Below are 12706 nucleotides of genomic sequence, written 5' to 3'. Positions count from 1 at the left end.
GGGTAATTATGGCTTTGGAGCATACATTGTGTGATTGTCATCTGGTTACCTTACTTTTGAGAAGATCTCAATTCTCTCTTTTCTCACGCCCACTTTATATGTTTTTTGGTAAATGACATGGAGGAATGCCTGCATGTTTGTAGCTTGATTTAGGACATTTATGTGAACTAGATGGTACAAATTTCTCATTCAACTACTTCAATATATGCTGTATTTTTCATTGATTCAGCAAGGAAACTTCACGGAAGTGAAGGTTACCATGTTATCTATGACCAGCCAGTGAAACCTGGCTTCTTATTTGTGCTTTGGAACATGTGAACAAGCTGCAGTAGGTTAAAGGAGTCAGGGCTTTAGAGGTTCAGTTGCTCTTTGATTACCCCATAGTAAATGTGCCCCTTATGTTCCTGTGCATTTTTCATTACACTGTAGAGATGGGGGGAGCTTGGTTCTGAAAGAGAGAGACTAGATGCAGTGCAGAAGCTTGAAGAAATGAGAAAGAATAACAGACAGAAAATTAGAAATAACAGGATCAAAAATAAATGAGAAAAATGACAATAGGGTTATATATAGATATCTCTATACATATGTAGATAAATATTAATGGGAAGGAAAAGCTTCTATTTCTAAAAATATTTTTCATATTACATATGTATTTGGCAGAACTTCTGATTCTTCCATCTTTAATGAGAATCCAAGCCTGTGTACAGGATCTTTGTAAGTAATGTTCTACCTCTATTCCCTACTGCTATTTCTTTTTCTTCTTGAAATTCCCATGGGTTATGTATTATGTTTTTATTCTGTCTTTTGAATTTTTTTTGATAAGAAGCCCTTCTGGTTTTTCCTGGATTAATTTGGATTTCTCATCTAATAGTTAACATTTTATATGCAGTTCTTTTCATCTTCAAAACCCTTTCCAAGACATTATCTAATAATCCCCACAACACCCCTGTCAAGTAAGTAAATTAGTATAATGATGTATTTTACAGATGGAAAAATGGGAGCAGAAAAGTTAAGTGATTCAGTCACAAATATGGTAGGTATCAAAGCTGAAATTAAAATTTACTGCTACCGGATTATTGGTCCTGCATTCAGGTAACTAGACCACGCTGCTTTCTCATGTGTAAAAATATAATGATCACTTGCTCCTAAATTTTCTTATTTTGAAATTCTTGGTTAGCTTTTAACAAGTAGGAATAGGCTTGTGAGTAATTTGGCACAGTTTTAAAAACTTATTAAAGACAAGCCTGTTCACTAGAAGGGGTTTCTGGAGTTTTTCCAGATCTACTGAGACCATTTTAAGATCCTCATGCAGTATAAAGGATCTCTTAATTATTCTACCATTCATCTTACAATAGCACATACTGCATTAAATGTAATGTTACTTTCAGCAATTTTATGGGGAAATAAAGTAACGGTGAGATGTATACAGAATGAGAGAGACATAGAAGGAACTACATTTTAAGTAATCAACACTCATTTTAGGAAAACAACAAAAAGCCTAGGTTAAATAAATAGGAAAGAATGGGGCTAGTCAAATAGAAAGTTAGTAGATTTACTGTAGTCTGATACACTCAGCAATACTACTCATGCTTTGCTTTGTGCTTTCAGTCTTATACTAGTAAATATATTTTAAAGAATTTGTCAGGAGGTATGTAAAGGATGGTATAGCGACTTATATAGCATAGCTTAACTCCCCCTCAATCCCCAGTAAATCACTGTTGGATATGCATACATATCTATGGAACAATCATATCTATTGTTTCTCGACAGCCTTTCCATTTTTGTCCTTACCCATGAAGTGCTTATGTTAGTTACATCAGTGTAGGTTTTGCTTTATGCTGCGGGGGAGAGAGACGGTCATAATTCCAGCATGTTTTTTAGAAAATGTCTTTGCTTTCTACTCACTATTTAGATCTCACGTATTTTAAGATTTTACTGCTTGGAAAAAGCTGTAAAGCTTTTCCCTTCCTCCTCCTGCCCCAGCAGAAAAACAGTCCTTCTAAGTTACAAAGCTACTCGGCAACCTAAAACAGCCCCTCCTTCCCAGCACCATCCTCACCCTCCCCTTCACCCCCACATACTATACTTTAAATATAGCCTTGAATACTTGCCAGCTGCTTACCCAGTCTTCACAGAGAAGTCTGTAGGGGAATCATCTTTCTGCCTTCATTTGGAAGCAGTGAGGAAATAATCATGGGGCAGTGGAGGAAACTTCATATTTTGAGCACTATTATTTAATTCAATCTCTTCTTTGCTCACTTGGCCAGACAGCCAATCCACCATGAAATGCTCATATAAGAGATTTTGTAACTTGGTGAGGTTAAAAGGAATCCATATTGAGTCTCTAGGGACTCAAGATGAAGATGGCTTATTCCATAAACTTCTTTAGGTGTCCAAATAAAACTACGATAGAAATTCTGGACTGACTTATGGTAGTTCTGTTGGTAGTTCTGACTTATGGTAGTAAAGGGGTTTGGACTGAAGCGGTTGCTTTCCTTTCAGGATGCGGGGGAATTGAGTTAAGGGGTCCAATGGCAAAGTGATTCAATGATAGGGAGTATTAGGGAGAATTCATCTTAATGGATGGATACAACTGTAAATTTATTAGAAATATTAGTCATATATGGGAACGAGACATAGACAAAAATTGACAATTGTTGATCTTTCTTATGTTTTGTAAAATTTCATTGAGCAAATTTTGGCTTTTACTTGTGGTTCAGATTGGTTCAATGAATATTTTAGAGGACTATATTTCTATATATTACTGTCTATAGGTTACTTGTGAACTATTTGCTGTGGATTAAATTTTTTCCATTTAGGTGAATAGGAATAAGTCGAAAGGAAATTTGACCCTACATATCCCACTGTTCAGCAGATGTTCACTATTTGGTATTTCTGGTGTGTGATTGACATCACGTGTAAGCCATATTTTGTGCTGAGTCAGTGTTGGTGGGATATCAATGAGAATTCATGATGGCCACCCAAGAAGTTTTGGAGGCAACCATACTAAAGGCACATGCATGCAAGTATTTGGAAGTGTTTTGCTTTCCACAAGCACTGTGGTGAAAAAATATACATGAATCTAGTATGGGAAATGAGAACGTGGCATATACTATTAGCATGAAACTGCAATTCCAATTAATGTTTCTAAATATTAGCCCACTTCACTGTGGCTGCTTTGTTAATCTCCTAGCTGCAGGTTTGCACAGGTGCTGTGGCTGACCCCAGATGCTTGACACGTCTTCTCTTCTCTAGCTGAGCTGGGTGGATAGCAGCTGCAGAGTCAGGTAAGGGCCCACCAAGCAGATACAATACGAAACTCTACCCTGGCACCCAGAGCTCTGCTTCAGAAAATTGATTTCTTCAGCTTAAGCCTCTGCCAGAGTACAAAGACTAGCAACAGATGTTGCATTTGTTCTGGGACAATTTGTGCCTGCGTTTGTCCAAAACAGAAAAATCCTAAGATTGACACATGCATTCATCGCCCTTCCATTCAAGGTTTAGGAAGTGGCTGAATGCACTACCACTTTTCAGCCATCAATTCAATGATGCATTCCCAGGCAAAATTCAGACATGCTTCAAAGTGTCCCAGGACAACATGCTAACACTTCTTATCCCATGAATCTTTTTAGGGTTCATCCTGAGATAATGGCCACAGATGTCTGAACAATTGCACTTTGTTTCCAGATAAAATGGTTTCTCTTAGGACAAACGCAATGTCTGCTTGTGGCTAAGTGAGAAACTGGGGAGCCCTGAATGCTCATTATATAGCAATACTTTCTCTTTCCCCCAACAGAGGCTCAAGCTGCAGAAGTTTTCCATAGTTCCTTGCTTAAAATGTATGCTTCAGAATGCAATTTCCAGAAACTGTTTTTTTTTGGGGGGGGGAAGGTGCATGCTGTATGTGAGGGAACATGGTATTCAAAAATATTGAAATGGACTGAAGAGATGAGGCAGTCCTGGAGCTCCCAGGTGTGTGTGAGGATTGGACATGCTCAATCTCACCTTTGGATATTGGAGCATGCTTTATTTTCTGTACCCTATTAATTCACATAATGTGTAGGAGAATGCTACTTCAATCTGCTATTTCAATCTGAACAAAGTGAGCCCCTTGGAGGAATTGTTTCTGTGCTGCCTAGAGTGAAAGGCCTGAGTTGTTCTTGGATCTTTCAGAGACAAACCTTTGCCCCCTCTATAAGGACGGGAACCAACTGACTGATACTTCAGTCATCTTTTACTGCCTCGAAATTTTCATGAAAAGCAATGGAATGTTCTTCAGACTATGCATGTAACAGCAAGCACATGGTTTACTACAAAGGTCAAGAACTAGTCCATCCTAATAACGTCACAGAACTTAATGGAGAAGACCTATTAGGTCATCTAGTGCATTGCCTTCCCAGTGCAGGATTGTTCTCAACAGTATATTTTTTAGTGCTTTGTTCAGACTGCTTGAAGGTCTCGCAGGGTTTATCATCTTGGCATTTTGACAGTACACACTATATTGCACTTCCTGATTGTTTTAGAAGTAGAAGGGAAAAAGTATATGAATTCCACATACTCTAAGTACCTGACACTGAAACAGAAACATGTTAACAAATTACTTAGAATTATGGAACATTTTAACTAAAAGTGCTAAAATACACAAGGGCAAAGCGGAACTATAGAAGATGAACTTTTGCAGCTGACAGTTTTTTAAAGCTGGATTAACATTTATGTTCCTAATAAACTGTATCTATTTTTTTTTAGCTGAAGTAAATTTTATATTTCTCCTGTCTCTCTCCCCTTTCCACTTCTATCTGTCTGTCCTCCATGTCTTTACATATGACATTTATATAGCAGCATACTATTTCTCTCTCCCTTTGGACTACCCTTGCCTACTGCTTCCATACCTTTTATCTCTTGGCACCCCATATTTTTTGTGGTCTGTCTCTCTCTTCTCCCTCCCATTCCCCACTAACCAGTTTCTTGTCTGTCTTTGTGTCTGTCTTTAATCCCTGGACTTTTAACTTATTTTTTTACACCATCATTTCCTCTTCCTCAATACAGAAAAGGAATGTAGTTTTGCATTCAGGTTTTTCAACGTAATACTTTTGGTGTCTGTAATTTTCTTCGTGGCCTAGACAGTAGGGGTTGTCAACTGAGGGTACACGTACCCCTGGGGGTACTTTGTAATGTCCCAGGGATTACGTGGGGACGTGTGGAGACAAAGCGCTGCCACCACCTTGTGCCGCAGTCTCAAAAGAGCAGGGCTGCGGCAAGGCAAGAGCAGGGCCACACAGACACTGTGCTGCTGCTGCTCCACCTCTTGCCATGCCCCTGCTTGGTGTCAAGCTGCTCACTACCCCTTCGCCCACTCAGCATCTGGCTGCTCACCATCCCCCTTTCCCCCCGCTCACCATCCGGCTGATAACTTCCCCCCCCCGGGGGTACAGTTACTGAAAAGGGGGTACACTTATTTTAAAAAGTTGAAAACCCCTGGCCTAGAGCGTTGTCTTCTTATTTAACAAAGAACTCAACCTGGGTATCTCTGTTCTCTCAGTTTTATATTTAGAGACAAGGAAGAACAGCAGTTCCTTCTCTACCTTATTTAAATTATTCATTATTTTATATACTTTTAGCTTGTCCTTTTTTTTTAATTATTGCATCAGTGAAAGTCAGCTATTGGATGTTCATGATGCAAAAGGAAACAGCTGTATTCCAAATCACTATAATGAGATTTCTGGCAGGAAATATAGGTGTTAACTGCTGCTTATTTAGCTGTTAATACAGATGTTATTTCTACCACCAATTAATTGACTGAGAAATGGCAGGGAATACCCATGCGAAGAGTAGCCAACCAGAACAAAATAATAAAGTGAATCTGAAAACATTGCAGAAATCCTGTGGTAGGATAGAAACAGGCATGTATTTCAGGGGTGGGGGTGCAGTGGTATGCTTGCACCCCCCTTTCCATGCTGAATGTCACTTGCTTGCAGCTTTCCCCACCTCCCGAGCCCTAGATACCTAGGCCCCTTGCAGGTCTGAGGTGCAGATGGAGCCCTGGGTTGGAGTGGAACGACTGGGGAGATGAAGTGGGGAGCAGATGAGGAAGTAGGAACCTGCGCACTGCTGCTGCTGTTTCCAATTGACCTGGACGTGAGAAGGCCCAGGACCACTTCTGTCTCACTCCAGCTGGTGGCTTATGGGGTACCAGGTCCCTGCTCTTTCTCCCTCCACTGTTTCCCCTACCGGCCTGAAAGCCCCAATTGCATGGAACAGCTATGTGGAGTGCTGGGCAGCACTGGAGGTGGTGGCATCAGAGGGTGTATATAGAAGAAATGTGGGGCATGTGGGTACAATACTCTTAAAAGGGTTAAATTCTTTTGCACTGCTTTAATGGCATTGGTGTTTGCACATGTCAGTGGTGTATTGTGTGTTAATTCCAGCCACTGTAGAACATTCAGTAGTGTAATGTGCCTTAAATGACTTTGTGGCGCAGCAAATTAAAACACCCCCGAGGAGTTTTATTTTGCTGCCCTACCGCTGCAGAGTGAAACACTGGGCTCTGTGCAACTCAGGGGCTGTGCAGGCAGCCTGGCAGCAACCCAGGAAGGCAGGCTCCACCAAAGACAAAAAAAAATCATCTTTTTTTTTCTTCCCCTGGAGCCTCGCTGCCAGCATGAGCTGCTTGGGAACCTGGTCCTTCCGTCTGCAGCTGCGGTGCCCCTTGGGACTGCCCGAGCCAGGTGCCCGCAGGTGGGTGCTGCCTGGGCGGGGGGGGCACTGATGCCACAGAGGGAAGCAACAGCCCTCCCACCCGGCCCTGCAGCCCAGGGACCACTCTGTCCACCAGCAGCTTGCCCTCCCCTCTCTGCCGCCAGAGAGGCAGGTAAGCCATGAGTGTACATGACACAGGGGTTTACTTTGCTGTAAACTGAAGTGGTATTTTTAAAATCCCATGACTTCAATTTAGGGCGAAGTAAACCCCCATTTCATCTACACACACCCAGAGTCCACATAATACTCTTTATCCTCTTCCCAGTGACTTCTGGAATGGTGGTGCCTGAAGAGCTTAGTCCTTGATTCTGTTCCCATTAAGGTCAATATAGCTAACTAGTGATGTAGCTGAGTAAAATGTTCCACATGTGATGGCTCATTATGACAGCATGAAATAAATGTTTACATAAGTGAAAAAATTAAAATATAAATCTAAGTCTGCACTCCTATAGTTTGCTGCAGCAAGAAGGAAACTCAAAGTCTGTGCATCATTCTGACTCCATGGGATAAACTGGGTCCTAAATGATGTCCTTAAAATGGTGGCAAGCCAAATTTATTCCTTGTGAAATCCCACTAAAATCAAGCAAATTTGTTCATGGGAACAAATGTAAAATACAGCAAATAAAATCAAGGTGTGGTAACTCAACTATGAAAACCTGGTGTTGTTTTTCTGAAGGTAAAATGTCTCTCCACTGCAGTAGTTATTTTCCCTAAACACCAATGGGAGAGCCTCAAGGCTTTTGTTAATTCAGTTAACATTGAGCCCTGACTCCTTTTTAGGAACAACAAACAATGCATATAAAATGTAAAGTGCTTCTGGAGTTGGCAAGTTTTTAAGGTTCCTAAATGCCTATCCCAAAACTATGCATAAATATGCTGCTTTTTTCACCCCATCCTTTCTTAAACCACAGGAAAATTCACTGCTTACAGAAAAGGAATGAGAACAGATCATGTTACCAATAAAACACTATCATGTACTGGCTGCAAATTGTTGCCTCAGTGGAAGGAGTTAAAGCAACACTCGCATCCTGCCTTTGGTAAATGAAAAGATTACATTGGTTAATCCCACTATAAAGCATCCTTGGCTAATCCCACTCTAACGCATCTGTGCCTTCAGTGAGAGAAACTGGTTGTAATTAGAGCCATAAGGCATATTAGTTTTGTTGTTTATAGCAACAGAGATAATCATGCGGCTAGATTAAAATTAAGTAAGAAAAAACTTTCAGGTTTGGCATGAATATTCCTAATTCCTGAGGAAAAGGCAGCATATATAGGGTTTTATTACCTCACAGATGAATGAGATTTAATATGACAAATGCCATGTTGTGATGACAATGTAGCCTCTGTGTTCATGAAATGGCAATTTTTTATTTAACAGTTCTAGCTCGGACTTTCTGCCTTGTGCTCGCTGCACATTGAAGCCAAAATGGCTTTTAATGGGGGGGGGGGAGGCATGGAAAGATTGTTTTGATTAAAAAGAAACCAGAGATGAAATTAAAGGCACAGTTCAGAAGTGGCTATTATATTTTTTGGCAGACATTTCTTTCACATTTTAGCTTTTATTTAAAAGCTGCTGTAATTTTAAACACTTATATTCATATCTGTAGGGAAATACCCTAAAACAATGCATACATTTTATTGAATGAGTAAAAAAAACCATTCTTTTAGGATCAGGAGCAGGTGAGACTTGTTCTAATGGATCAGAGTGAGGTTGTTTTTGATGTTTTCTACAAAATAAAATAACTTCTTGTAGTATGCCTGAGCAAAGTTTGGCTGATTTACGGAGCATTTTTGAGTTTCTTCTCCTCAATGTGGAATGTCATATGGGAAGAATGACCAGTGCCATTTTGTTGCATTGCAGAAGAGATCTTGGATACAACTATCCAGGGGTTCTGCGTGTGGTGGGCTTACCGATAGCTGCCCGGCATGTCTGGGCTCCAAGAATGTTCACTGTGATTGGTGAAGCCCTTCTATCAATCGAGCAAAAGCTCGGGAGGAACTTGCCCTGCCCCTACCCAGGTGAGGCAGAGAACCCAGACCTCACTTTGCTTCAGTCTGATTGATCTGTTTGCAATCTGGGGATGGAGCTCTCAGAGGGTATAAAAAGAGCAGCATGCCCAGCACATGGGTAGCTGCATCAGGGGATGGAGAACCCGTGGCTCAAGGCCAGGCAGTCAGTGCCGACAGCACAGCACAGAGTGGTCTAGGAGGGATTGGGACCTTGGAAGCTGCTCACGGCAGCTCGGGTCTGGGCCCTGGCATGGAGCCAGCAGTCTGGTGCAGGCAATGCTGCATGGAGGGTCCGGGAGTGAACTGAGCCCCAGTGTTGCACGAAGTGGCCTGGGCCTCCAACCCTTAGCAGAAGGCAAAGCCCCGGGAGCATGTGACAGTGCTTGGGGCTTCAAACAGGCCAGTGGCCCAGAAGAAGTCAAAGGCTCAGAAGGCTCTTGCCAGTGAGGAGCAATGTGCCCGAGGGGCCAAGGACCACTCACTCTAGACCTCAGAGTCATGAGTTGCTGAGGAGAGGGGAGGAAATTCCTCCTGGTTAGAAAGTGGTTCCTGGAGGGCAGGTCCCAGGGGGGAGGGCCCTATCTAAGTTTATGAGCTTCATTGGGGTTTGTGGAAGGATGAAAGGGCATTAGGGTTTTCCCTTCCCACTAGCCACTGGAACACAGCCCAGGCCTTAGGAATAGCCTGGGATTTGGGGACTTTTGAAGAGTCAAGTTTATTTTTGATGTTTATGCACCTTAAATTTTGTGAAGAGAATGCCTCATATTTTGTAACATTGCATCTTATATTTTGTGTATTTTTATAATTGTATATTGGTAGTTTAACAGAGTGTAGAGTATACTTAGCCAGGGTTCTGCTAGCACCCCTTCCTTGATACTTACTCGTGCTTACCTGTACTTACCTGTTTCAGATTAACTGCTTACCCATGCATCTCAATGCTTCTTGAGGTGGTGTAATCTTTCAGCTTTCATTCGCAGTATGAACGACTGGTGCCTCCTGAGTTGGTGGGGCACTTGATCCCACAGGCTGGGGGGAGTCCCCCTCATGGCTGATCCTGCTGACCGGGGGGAGGGTGCTCCCATGGCAGTCAGTCCCTCTGACCCGCAACTGGCAGTGGTGCACCCGGCACTTCTTGGTGCTCCACTGGCACTTCTAGGTCAGCGGGATTGGCCGACATGGGGGGACTGCTTCTCCTGGTGCACTCCCTCGCTGGTGCTCTCAGGGGGGGCACCAGCTTTCTTGCTTGACCCCCCGTGCCTGAGAGCACTGGCTGACAGGGGGTGCACCAGTGCTCTCGGGGTGCACGTGCACACCCTACACATCGCCACCAATTTGTGGGATAGAACATTCTAGGACAATTGTACATCTGTGTATATATGTTTCTCAATATCGATTTCTTTAGATTTTGTATGTATTAATAAATCTGTACCTAGTTAAGCATTCCTTGTTCTGGCTTGATCTATAGGGAATGGAGGGAACTGGTTTTCATTTGCAGATCCTTCTTGCAGCATTCCTAGCCACCCATCCCTTCTATTTGGAGAGGGGAGCACATATGTGGGTGCACCCGGGTTATGTGCATCTCCCTTGAATAATGTAAGCCAAACACGGGAAGCCTCAGGTGGGGCCAGGTGATAAAGCTCTAAAAATGTGTATTTTGACTGAGTATTTTCTTGCCACTTTACCAAGTAAACCAATTTTGCAATCTGAAATAGCCTTTCCCTTCCCACCGTTGAACCTGTGATAGATGGCAAACCTACTGTGGTATATGAATATGAGCCAACAGTGTGCCCTCATTGCCAAGAAAGCTAACAACATTAGTAGGCTGCATTACTAGGAGCATTGCCAGCAGATCAAGGGAAGTGATTCTCTCTCTTTTTCAGAACTAGTGAAACTATATCTGGAGTACTGTGTCCATTTTTGGGTCCCCCTCTACAGAAAGGATGTAGACAAATTGGACAGAGTCTAATAGAGGGCAATGGCAATGGTTAGGGAGCTGGGGCACATGACTTATGAAGAGAGGCTGAGGGAACTGGACATATTTAGTCTGGAGAAGAGAAGGCCAAGGGGGGATTTAATAGCAGCCTTCAGCTACATGAAGAGTCACTCCAAGGAGGATGGAGCTAGACTGTTCTCAGTGGTGGCAGATGACAGAGCAAGGAGCATAGGTCTCAAGCGGCAGCAATGGAAGTTCAGGTTAGATTTTAGGAAAAACTTTCTCACTAGGATGGTAGTAAAGCACTGAAAGAGATTATTCAGAGAAGTTGCTGAATCTCCCTCTTTAGAGGTTTTTAATACCTGGGTAGATAAAGCCTTGGCTGGAATAATCTAGCTGGGGCTGGTACTGCGTTGAACAGGGGGTTGGACTAGATGACCTCCTGTGGTCCCTTCCAACCCTAAGCTATGATTCTATGATTTGTAGTCAGAGAAAAACATACTTGGAAGCAGGTTAAAAAGCAAATTAAAACCAAAAACCTATTGTTTGTGTTTGTAAGAGGAAAGGATCTGAGAATGATGGAGATCCCAGGGCTGATAATCACCCATCACTTACCTCAGGCAGGAAAAGGAGCATCTGGAGCCCAGAGCACTACACTGTGCTTCTGCAGTGACTGCTCTGTCTGGATTGGTGGCTGGGAAGCTCAGAGCAGTACTTCCAGCCTTGTAGAGAGGCAACTGAGGAGAGACTGTGGCGTCTGCAGGAAGAAAATGCTGGAGGATTCTCTGGTCAGCGCCAACCTGCAGCTAGCTGTGGGAGAAGGCTGTACATTAACAGGCATGTGTAGTTGGAGGACCACCCATGAGCACAGAGATTCTCAGTGGACAGTCAGGATGACTTGGCAGATTCAGGAGTGAAGGCTTGGACCCAAAGCAGGTATCTTAACTCATGGGAGGTGTGAGACTTGGGACTACTGACCTGCTGGGAACAGGGCAACTTAAGCCAGCTGGTACAAGTGCTGTTCCTAAACTGATTCTGCCATTGTGGGACTGATGAAGTAAATTGAGGATGAAGAATTATCCATGAGTGAAGGATGGAAACAGCTTAAGTTGACTGTTGTTTCAGTTTGTTGTGAGGATCCCTGAATGAATTGATAAAAGGCGGGGAGGGGATCAACCCCTGATGAAAGAGAAGATTTAATTTGATTTTATTTAGTTCATTCTGGACCATTAAAGTGCTCTGACAGAGGGGGGGATCAACCCTAGGGTACAGGGGTGGACTTAAGTAAACTCTTCTGTTTGGGTCAAGGTACAGGGGTGGACTTAAGTGAACTCTCCTGTTTGGGTCAGCTAAAAAATTGATGCAGGATGTCAACCCTGGATGTGAGAAGGGGTGGCAGCCAATGTACCTTTATTGCACAATTCATGAATGGAGGAAACTGGCTTAAGTTACTTTATTTTGGAAGGCTGTTAGTCCATTAAAAGCAGAAGAATCCTGTATGAATGGTGAGATTAGAATAGGCCTGGTGTGCTGATTGACTGTCAGGGGATCAAGTAGAAGGGGTGTGACCCAGATCACAGCAGACTAAGGAAGGCTTCTAGATTTGCTGCAAGGGGTCAGTCCTCAAAAGAAGTCATATGTTGAAGAACTGGTAATGGTGCGGGGTGTAGAAGAAGCGGAGCCCCATGAAGAAATTCCTCCAACAGGCCCAGACTTATCACTCAGTGGAACCAGCTCCTTATTGGAAAGAAGATCAAAGATGTGGCAGGTGAGAAAACACCGGAGAGCAGCTGGAGGATACCATTGACCCCTCCCCATCCTGATGTCATTCATTGGGAAGACGCCAGGCTGGAGAGGGCCTAGGCTTTACAGCACCTACCCTCAACAGTGTTGCAATGCCCAATAAGGCTAAACTGTTCCACACTTACATCACTTCTTCCACTGTTAATTGGCTTGAGACTGTTGGACATTGGAAGGCTTGAAAGCTGGTTAAACACCGTGCTTTGT

The 12706-nt window shown here is 43.0% G+C and overlaps 1 long non-coding RNA gene across 1 annotated transcript in view; it reads left to right on the top strand.

The window, feature by feature from the left end:
- The first annotated feature begins 295 nt into the window (after nt 1-295).
- LOC109309341 overlaps nt 296-12706 on the top strand; it is an 83689-nt gene continuing 71278 nt past the window's right edge. Inside the window, exon 1 of the long non-coding RNA XR_002100883.1 lies at nt 296-714. This is a non-coding gene — a long non-coding RNA (uncharacterized LOC109309341). The remainder of the gene's footprint in view (nt 715-12706) is intronic.

This window comes from Crocodylus porosus, unplaced genomic scaffold, assembly GCF_001723895.1.
Source record: "Crocodylus porosus isolate Cpor-Errol unplaced genomic scaffold, CroPor_comp1, whole genome shotgun sequence".
In the NCBI taxonomy this organism is placed as follows: Eukaryota; Metazoa; Chordata; order Crocodylia; family Crocodylidae; genus Crocodylus; species Crocodylus porosus.
Note: the sequence above shows the minus strand (reverse complement) of the source record. Positions and strands in the feature narration are given on the sequence as shown.